This window comes from Nanorana parkeri, unplaced genomic scaffold (genome assembly GCF_000935625.1).
Source record: "Nanorana parkeri isolate BGI_ZX_2015 unplaced genomic scaffold, ASM93562v1 scaffold39, whole genome shotgun sequence".
NCBI classification, from domain to species: domain Eukaryota; kingdom Metazoa; phylum Chordata; class Amphibia; order Anura; family Dicroglossidae; genus Nanorana; species Nanorana parkeri.
In genome coordinates this window covers 363,360-374,068 of record NW_017306307.1, presented here as the reverse complement: position 1 = coordinate 374,068, position 10,709 = coordinate 363,360, and the positions used below count along the sequence as shown (strand labels likewise).

General features: G+C 41.7%; 1 protein-coding gene across 2 annotated transcripts in view; it reads right to left on the bottom strand.

Moving 5' to 3' along the window:
- ZFPM2 (zinc finger protein, FOG family member 2) overlaps positions 1-10,709 on the bottom strand; it is a 341,648-nt gene that overhangs the window by 178,544 nt on the left and 152,395 nt on the right. The window lies entirely within an intron of this gene.

The window sequence follows — 10,709 nt, the reverse complement described above, 5'->3', positions numbered from 1 at the left end:
CCAACCAGCTGCCCCCTACCACCCCACCACAGCCACCCCCTGTTTTTCTCCAAAATAAATTTCCCTCTTGTTTGCAAGTAGGGCAGGAGAGTTAAAGTTTACTATAACGAACCCTGTGCTGCCAGATATCATTATCTGCTGGAAACTAGATTTAAAAACTGCCTGTCCTAACAATGGTTTCACACCAGCCCTGTAGGTGAGCATTGCCCAACACAAAAAAACAAGGCAAAAATGCCCGCATAGAGACTGTTGCGATAGCATGTAAAAAAAGGTGCAGGCCCTGCAATGTATGCCCCTAGTATGCATTTCCTGTAGAGAAGGAAGACCCGGCAATCTGCACACTAAGATGTATAAAGTAAGACGCTTTGTAGAAAGCCTGCGGTGTGGGATCTGGCAGAAAGGTCATTTAAGGCCATTACCATCCACGCTTGAAAATCATTTTACCTTCCATTGTCTTCACAAACTGTATTAGCAGAGGAGATCAATATCTGACTGCTCGGTATCTTTATTAGCAAAAACATGAACCCATGTGGAGTGCAGCACAGGAATACACTGTTCATCATGCTTCAGTAATACACGACGCATCATGCTTAGTAAAATACAGTACATAAAATAAACATAGATGTATACTATACATAAAATAAGAATAGATGTATACTATACATAAAATAAGAATAGATGTATACTATACATAAAATAAGAATATATGTATACCATACATAATAGATATATAATAATAATAATAATAGTGTGTCCATTCCTGAACAGGAAGGTTGGGGATATTATGAACAATGTAAAATGTAACTTAAGCAATTTATTACACAATGTATGCAGAGAGGATCATTATTATTATTATACAGGATTTATATAGCGCCAACAGTTTGCGCAGCGCTTTACAATATATGGAAGACATTACAATCACAATACAATTCAAGACAAGATGGAAAGGAGGGCCCTGCCCCTGAGGGCTTACAATCTAAAAGGGAGGGGGAAGTTATCCATGAGGAGGTAGCTGTGTGGAGAGGAATTGTTTGAGAAATTGATATTTCGGTGGTTAGGTTGAGGTCGGATAAGCTTCCCTGAAGAGATGAGTCTTAAGGGAACGTCCAAAGGTAGTCAGAGTAGGAGATAGACAGACAGGTTGGGGTAAAGAGTTCCACAGAATGGGGGAGACTCTATTGAAGTCCTTGAGGTCTGCATGAGAGGAGTTGAGAAGGGAGCTAGAAAGCAAAAGGTCTTGGGAGGAGCGGAGGGGACGGCTAGGGTGATACTTAGAGACAAGGTTTGAGATATAGCCGGGGGCAGAGTTGTGATTGGTTTTGTAAGTGGTTGTTAATATTTTGAATTGTATCCTTTCATAGCAGAGGGGGAAGCACTATTACACAGGTTCTTTACTGGGTAGCCTTTTCTCCCACTTAAGTTTTTATTTTGACAACAAAGTATATTGGTCAGATTATATCTGTATAATCATCTTAACTACTCAAAGATAAAGGGTTTATGCATCTCCATCCTATTAAAACCCAAACTACCCAATTAAACTGATTTAAATGTTTAAAAAAATAAAACAAAAACGAACTCCTCATACACTAACTGTAACACAGTAACTGCAACATATGGTTCTATTTGTATGCAGAGCAAGGAAGTGAAAGCATTGCTATATATTTCTTAACAGAGCCTCACCGTTTTGTGTCTTAGGTATAGATATTTACCAATAGCAGTGACCGAAGGGACTGTGGAGCAGTGATGAGTGATTGGCAAATTTGCCATATTCTTTCCGGTCAAAACTTGTATATTTTTGGTGGGTTTTCATCATTTCGGCAAACTTTATTGGAGACAACAGGGAAGATTACATTAATAGTCAAACTGGGCAATTACTGTTCTTCCCCTGAAAAGAGGCCATACAATTCTCGTATTTCAGCCGAGTCAACCTGACTTGGACAAAATTCAAGCTGCATGTGGTTGCAGTCACCATTTGGGTATTCTGACAACCGCCTGCGCCAACTATGAGAAAACAATAGCATGGCAGGGGAGATGTGCGCATGCACACTGTATAGCATGGAAGAGGAAATCGAGCACCTAGTGTATGGCCAGTTCTACCGAGCGCCTAGTGTATGACCAGTTCTACCAAGCGCCTAGTGTATTACCAGTTTTACCAAGCGCCCAGTGTATGGCAAGTTTTACTGAGGGCCTAATGTATGGCCAGTTTTATTGAGGGCCTAGTGTATGGCCAGTTTTACCCAGGGCCTAGTGTATGGCCAGTTTTACCCAGGGCCTAGTGTATTATTCTTTCCGGTCAAAACTTGTATATTTTTGGTGGGTTTTCATCATTTCGGCAAACTTTATTGGAGACAACAGGGAAGATTACATTAATAGTCAAACTGGGCAATTACTGTTCTTCCCCTGAAAAGAGGCCATACAATTCTCGTATTTCAGCCGAGTCAACCTGACTTGGACAAAATTCAAGCTGCATGTGGTTGCAGTCACCATTTGGGTATTCTGACAACCGCCTGCGCCAACTATGAGAAAACAATAGCATGGCAGGGGAGATGTGCGCATGCACACTGTATAGCATGGAAGAGGAAATCGAGCACCTAGTGTATGGCCAGTTCTACCGAGCGCCTAGTGTATGACCAGTTCTACCAAGCGCCTAGTGTATTACCAGTTTTACCAAGCGCCCAGTGTATGGCAAGTTTTACTGAGGGCCTAATGTATGGCCAGTTTTATTGAGGGCCTAGTGTATGGCCAGTTTTACCCAGGGCCTAGTGTATGGCCAGTTTTACCCAGGGCCTAGTGTATGGCCAGTTTTACCCAGGGCCTAGTGTATGGCCAGTTTTACAGAGGGCCTAGTGTATGGCCAGTTTTATAGAGGGCCTAGTGTATGGCCAGTTTTACTGACTGACTAGTGTATGGCCAGTTTTGCTGACTGACTAGTGTATGGCCAGTTTTACCAAGGGTTTAGTGCATGGCCAGTTTTACAGTGCATAAATTAAGCCCATATAAAGAGGAAACAGATGATATGAGCATTAATATGTATGCATGAAAAAAGGGTTCTTATTGCTTTTCAAGACATTTCCTACACTTCTTGTCCCAGTGTCAAGAAGACAGAAAGTGTTGGATGCACAAAGCAATACAAACCTGACAGAAATAAAAACCTGGCAGTAATTTTCACTCTTCTTCACTCTAAGACTAAAAAAAAATGGGGCTGCAGTTAGGCTTTAAATGACATTTACATGAAGCTTCCCTGCTGTCTAAGTCAGTTTGCTATCATGTCTGTAATTTGAGTTTGACAAACATGGCGTTGGGGGAAGTTGTGAGATTCTTACATGTAGGCCATTGGGAATAAGTTCAATGCGAACACTTCAATAGGCTATTGTCAGCTGTGTGATGGAAACACTGTGATTAGGGGGCCTTAAAAAAGCATCACTATGTAAGAGGCTCCCAGCGTCCTGGAATATGCATGGTCGAGCAATTGTCATCACATGGTCTCTTGTATGTATAGTTTCTTCTCTCTGTCATTTGCACAAAAGTGCTTTAAATAGCCTATCCCCTCCTGTGACTGGTATCTCTTCATATGAATACCTGATGTGTGGAAAGAGGTAGAACATACGTTTATCTGACTGAATATAAAGAAGAAGGCCATATCTTTCATCTAACGTGGCCTTTACATCATAGTGACATTACAGAAACTTTATTCCCCAGCCAAAAACTCTGAAAGTGAATATTATTCTTATTTTTGCAGTGCTGCACCTACCCCACTTATACTTCTCATGGAGTCTAGATGTTCATCTAGAGTAAAGATCAGTCCAAGTAGAATGATTTAGATAACAGCTATCACTATGCAAGAAGCCTTGTACATGTACCTTAAGCTGAACTCTATTCATATATAATAGATTCAATTTATGACTGACTGTGTATTGATTGTATTGATTGCTAAATCATGACTGATGGATTCGTCGATTATGTCCCTCTGTTAATACCCCAATAAACACGCAGACTGCACAACATGGAATTAAATGGCCACAGCAGCCCTTTTATAAACCAAACAAACATTAACAGTTACCAAAAGTAATAAACAAAATAATATACAAATAAATAACCTGAACGACTGTTGTATCTGAGAAGGGGTCTTTGGGTGCCCATCAGCCCAAATAAGGCCTCTACTAAAAACTGCTCCCATGTCCCCAGCCGCACCCCAACCATATTTATAAATTTAACTAGTGTAATTATCTGACTTGGTATCTCTTTACAGCAGCACACAGATTGGGAAGGACTGCGAGCTAATCAGGTGTGCTGCATGAAAATATGTTGACAAGGACCATTCTGATAAGAGGAGAGTGCAGAGTGAATAAAAACACCTCATCAGTTTGCTAACGCTTTTTCACTGTCCAGTCAAAAGTCTGAAGACACCATTCAATTCCTGAACTATAAGTGGTGTCATTCACCTGACTGTGCTGTCGGGCAAAGCTGTGTAAATCTCAGGACTAGATGAACAGAAATACAAATCCTTTGTCAGGTAACACAGGTCCCATATATGTATTACATCTGTGTATTCAGCATTCAGCTTTAAGTCAGGAAATCCACTTACCAATTCACAGCTAAAGTTTTATAGGTCCCTGCAGAGATTTGTAGTAAGAGTGTCTTCTGCTTGTTTCAGCTTAATTTACTTCTATGTAATATTAAGTTCATTGGAAATGTTATATTTTTATATATTTTCCTTAAGGACCCATTTACACTATTGCTTTGTGCTAACGTGTGTTACTGCAACGCGTGGCCATGCACATTATATGCATTGTTACTTTCATGATATCACCCAAAAAACTGCTTGCCGCCTGCCCATTATTTATAAATGACGAACGGCACGCCCTTCTCAGTGGGTCGCCGTAAATAAACAGTTTTTTCTTCTGCTTGAGTGCCCCCCTAACACGTGCACGAGCAGGACTCTTTAAACATTTTAAACAGTGACAACTCTTACATACAAGTGCTTGTTTGGTGAGTGGGAGTGTACAGGCCCCGCCCCTCGCCACCGCTGCCGGCTTTCCTGGGCTCCACTGTCCACTGTGCCAGCCTGGGACCAGCACAGAGGGTCTCTGCACTGAGATCGGAGGGAGATCAACACATGTCCAGTGGCTAATCTCCCCTCTGATCACTGAATGTAGACATAATGTGTATTACATCACTTCTGGTTTCAGTCATGTCTGGCACAGCAAGAAGTCGTTGAAGCAGATCTGTGCTTCATCAGCTTCTTTGAGGGTCCCTAGGTGACATTAGGGGTCTACTAGATCCCTGATGTCTCCATAAAGAGAACTTATATGGAGTAATAAAGTTAAGAGTAAAAAAAAAGTTAAAAAAAGTAAAGTCACATATAAAAATGTAAAAAACAAATCTTTTAAAAACCCCCATCCCACCATACATGCACATACCAACGCAAACATGCATTGGGTGCACCTACATGTGAGAACAACAAGTGCACTACACATATCACTGTGAACGTCAGACTACGAGCAATAACTGTAAGGCCATCAATCACTGTTAACACTAAACTGATGAGCAATAAAAGCTTTTAAAGCGTCGGATTTGGGCAATTTTGGGTATTTCGATTACACTTTTGAGGCTTGACATGTTTGGGGTCTATTTACCCCATCTTTTAAATTTTACCAAAAATATTGGGTAATAACATTACATTTTCGGTAATGTTTTCTTTATATAGTAAAAAATAAAATAAAAAAACAGACAGGGATTAAATACCACCAAAAGAAAGCTCTATCTGTCCCCAAAAAAGTTATAAAATTAATTTCAGTACAGCGCTGCATGATGGAATAAATGTCAGTCAAAGTACCTGTGCTGAATACTGAAACATGGTCTGGACGGGAAGGGGGTTTAACACTCCGCTCTTCAAGTGGTGAAATTACCTAAAGTTTTACCAGTCTTCAAATTAGTCATTATCACTAGTGATATTAGAAAAGGGATACATTTGTAATAAAAAATAACAATAGCAGCAGCACTAATGATAACACAAGAAGTTGTAGTAATAATAGTAATAAAAATAATAGTAACAAATAAAGCACACTGCTGTACCAGCCTTATGTACTAGAAATGTTTAGGGTGGAGTATGTAAAGGTATTTTAGTATGTCGTGTCTCTTGCGATAAACGGTGCATCTATAAACATAAAGAAGCTGTTCGGAAGAGCTTACAATCTAAATCTCATTCGAATGCGGCGTGCAGGAAAAGGTCTCAGCCACCTGGCCTTGGTGTACTTGTGAGAACATCCATAATCATTAACAGCAGCTTGTGAATCCTTTGTAAAATACATACTATCTGTGGCATCTCACAGCTCAGGGTAAGAAGCTTTTCTCACCAAGAACCTTCTAAATGTCCTTTGTTAAAAAGGTCTCACAACTGAAAAGTAATTTCAACTTACATGATTCACACTCAGGATTCGTGTATAAAAGTCTGCGAAACACTACGGATCGATCGGTGCCCTACCTGTGTCTATGTGAAATATTCTGATACCCAGAAAGTCAGAGGTTGTATGTACATCATGGGAATCAAACACAAGTATAACCATCAGTTCTTTCAATAACTTTAGTTGTGCCTTATAATATAATAATTAGATATGTCCAACTTCCACTCTGACTCTAGAGAATGGAGAACGTTGAATCTCTTACCTTTTCACTACACCTGCATTAATTGAATACTTTTAACAATGTTATAAAATAAATGTATGGTCACATAGTACCATAACTATAGTCCACTGTCACTGATTTGGAGGGACTGTCCCTCATTTGGAATCAAAGCCATCTTTCCTTCTTTCCTTTTCAATTGTCCTTCTTTTTGTCATTCAAATATGTGAAGCGGCGCTGTCACCCAACACAGTAAACAAATAATGTGTGCAAAAACCAAATATATATACTATTCAAATTCAATCTTCTTTTTAACTGTTTGTGTAAGTCAAAGGTAATTATCTTTGAAAAAAGTCTCAAAAGTGACTAGTAAAGTAGCAAATATCCTGTATCTGTCATATCCTGTGACAGCTCCGTGTCAGAATAAAAAAAAAAGAAACAGCAGTGTTTCTCTCCTTGGCGGCCGGGCGCACGAGACTCCCGGAGCGCCAGGGAGAGTTTGCTGTTTGGAGATCAGTGTCCCTGGTTAGCAGGTAACCAGGGACGCTGATCTCTCTGCAAGCGGCCGGAGGCAGCCGTAAGATCACGGCTGGCTCCACCCAGCTGTCAGAAGCAGGCTGTCGGCTGGCCAATGGCCGGCTGCTCGGCCAGCTACAGATTTCAGCGCAGCTCAGCCGAGCCGAGGCATATGCGTTCGGCTCGACTGAGCCGCTCGACCACATTCGGGAGCTGTACGGGCTATAGTGAATAGCCCGTACCGCACCCCTTCGGTTCTACTGAACCAAAGGGGTCCTGGGGCCGAAGCTAGCCGAAGGATCGGCCAAAGCTACGGCCAGATCCTTCGGCAGCTTCGTGAATAGACCCAAAAGTCCTTCTTTTTGGTCCGATGTATAGATATTTAAACAAATGTACTACAGGCAGTCCCCGAGTTACATAAATCCGGCTTACACACGACTCCTACTTACAAATGGAGGCTATTACTGTACAGCAGGGGTAGTTGTAATGCTACCGTGCTGACGAGAAGTGCCCATCTTTTTGGGTCTGGTTTGTAGTACTGTACGTACATTACAGGAAGTTGGCTCTTGTTAGACGTGCAGACGAGAGGTACCCGCCTCTTCTTTCGGGTCACTGTGAGGTTTTTACTGCTGTCTGTATCCTCATTAGAAAGATTTAATCTCACTTCCTGTCCTTGAGACACCAGGAAGTGAAAGGAAATCTACGTCTAGGAAGGGAAATTCAGTCCTGTAAGAGTGATAATGGGAAAAAGTTGTCTCCACGGAAGCTTTATATGTGTGTGTGTGTGTATATATATATATATATATATATTTTATTTTTATTTTTTTTAATTATTATTATTATTACAGATATTTGCATAGCACAGCCAATTTACGCAGCTCTTTACACCGTACACATTCGCATCAGCCCCTGCCCTCAAGGAGCTTACAATCTAAGGTCCCTATCACACATGCGAGGGCCAATTTAGACAGGAGGATTAACCTTCCAGCATGTCTTTGGAGTGTGGGAGGAAACCCAGACAACCACAGGGAGGACATGCATAGTGAACTGCATGGCAGCACGGTATCCTAAAGATCAGCTTCCATTAATGTAATTTTTCCCATCAATCTGATCACATTTACATGTCTATTTAAAATATTTAAAAATACCACAGACCCTCTTTAATAGCACATACAGGCATTCAATAACCCTATGATATGAAATGCATTTTTAAAAGCCCATTCTAAATGTGAATAGTACAACATATGGTGTATACGTCGATGTAAATTACCCAGAATCCTTTGCTGCATATTGTCTTTATATATGAATATTGTCTGTATACGAAAGCACAGTTGCATGTTGTGATTTCCTCCCATTCCATGCAGTCATAGCCGGGTGTTGCAGGAGAGTGGGGAAAGGCTTAAGCATCCAGTAATAGCGCTTCATTGTACTGTAGTTACGCTCACATATTTATAATTGAACAGCTCAGCCAGTCGGAACCGCACATTTACAAATTTACATTCCAATATTTTCACAAGGAAAATGCTTAACGTGACCCAGAGCAGATCAGCCAGCACACAGCTTACTAGGCACAGCCTGTATAGATGTTCCTAAAGAGCAACATCTTCCATCGATAACAAAGCATGGTCCCTATATGCTAAGGGCAAGGATTTTCAATCAGGTTCTTTGCAAACATGAATAGCTGAAAAGAAGGATATATAAGTATTAAAACTATTTAAAGGGAACCCGTGATTTGCCCCTACAAGGCAGAACAACAGGTTTATTTTAATAGTGGCCCCACCACCTGCACTTGAATGCCTTGCTTTCGCTCCCCCCACCACCACCACCACCACCACCACCACCACCACCACCACCACTGCATTCAGAGTAAGGAGGCCCTATTTTTATTGTTCTTTCTCCTGCCTTCACTTTGCCTGACCCATTTCTCCACATCAACCAATTAGATTTTTTTCATTGCCCCATGCTTAGAATACTCTCCTGAAACACCTTCATAAATGAGGCACATTGACTTTATTTGGGAATCCTGTGTGCCTTGCAAACATAAAGACTAGGATGAGCAAGAGGAGAAGATAGAAGGAGTTCACAACCTTGCCCCTGGCCCATAAGCAAGAGGGTATTAAGGTACAGTAAGTATAAACTGGACAGATACAATAAAACTGTGCTACTGATGTGTCTCCATCTTGGCGTTAAGCTATCTTACTTACAACAGATTTGTCAATCCATAGTGATGGACAAATGTAGCAGATACACATGCGGGTCTATTTACTAAGCTGCCGAGGGCAGCCGAGTGAACAACCGACCCCAAGTGAAGTGAGCCGAACACTGTTCGGCTATTCACTTCGGGCTTGTACGGTTGATTTCATCGGCTTGCTTCGCAGAAGGAGTTCGACTCAGCCGATCCAACATCTGGATCGCCTGAGCCGAACCTCTGGCAGGCTACTCACTGCTGTTCGGCCTATTCTTATAGATGCCGAACAGCAGTGAGTGAATAGCCGAATGCCACTGAGCGGGACCGAGCAGAATAGAAAAATAGTAAAAAAAGTAAAAAAAAATTTTTGCCCATTGGAATGCATTGCTAGATTCCTATTGGCTATTTCAATTTGCAAGTTAGCTAGCATTGTACCCGCCCTCTGCTGATGGACCTGATGGAGAACTGCAGCAGAGGGCGGGTACAATGCTAGTTTACTATTGGCTATCGCAAATTGAAATAGCCAATAGGAATCTAGCAATGCATTCCAATGGGCAATTTTTTTTTTCTATTCTGACACAGCTCCGTGTCAGAATAAAAAAAAAAGAAACAGCAGTGTTTCTCTCCTTGGCGGCCGGGAGCAGGAGACTCCAGGAGCAACAGGGAGAGTTTGATGTTTAGAGATCAGTGTCCCTGGTTAGCAGGTAACAAGGGACGCTAAGATCACGGCTGGCTCCGCCCAGCTGTCAGAAGCAGGCTGTCGGCTGGCCAATGGCCGGCTGCTCGGCCAGCTTCGGATTTCAGCGCGGCTCAGCCGAGCCGAGGCATATACGTTCGGCTCGACTGAGCCGCTCGGCCACATTCAGGAGCTGTACGGGCTATAGTGAATAGCCCGTACAGCACCCCTTCGGTTCTACTGAACCGAAGGGGTCCTGGGGCCGAAGCTAGCCCAAGGATCGGCCGAAGCTATGGCTAGATCCTTCAGCAGCTTCGTGAATAGACCCCCATGGTATCCAAAAAGTGAATGCAGGTAATGAAATGGCTGCATTGCCATTCTGCCCATAACCAATCTGTTGGCCTTTAAAGTCAGTGATGTCCATTACATGGTTCCAAGCCCCTTGTTTTTTTGGGCTGGTAATTGGTCCATGTATATGCACCTTCATTTTAAATACTGGTGTTTTTATACACCTACCGACCTCAACAAAATTAACAATTGGGTGATGATGTGTTCTTTAGTTAGTATACTGGTTTTCTTAGTGAACCTTCTTCTGGAATATAAATATACAGTATGTTAACTATATGCATTCAATGCAAACTAATAGTTTATAGTTTAGGTGTGTTAAAATAATCCAGTTATATATTATTTACCTTTATATGATATTAT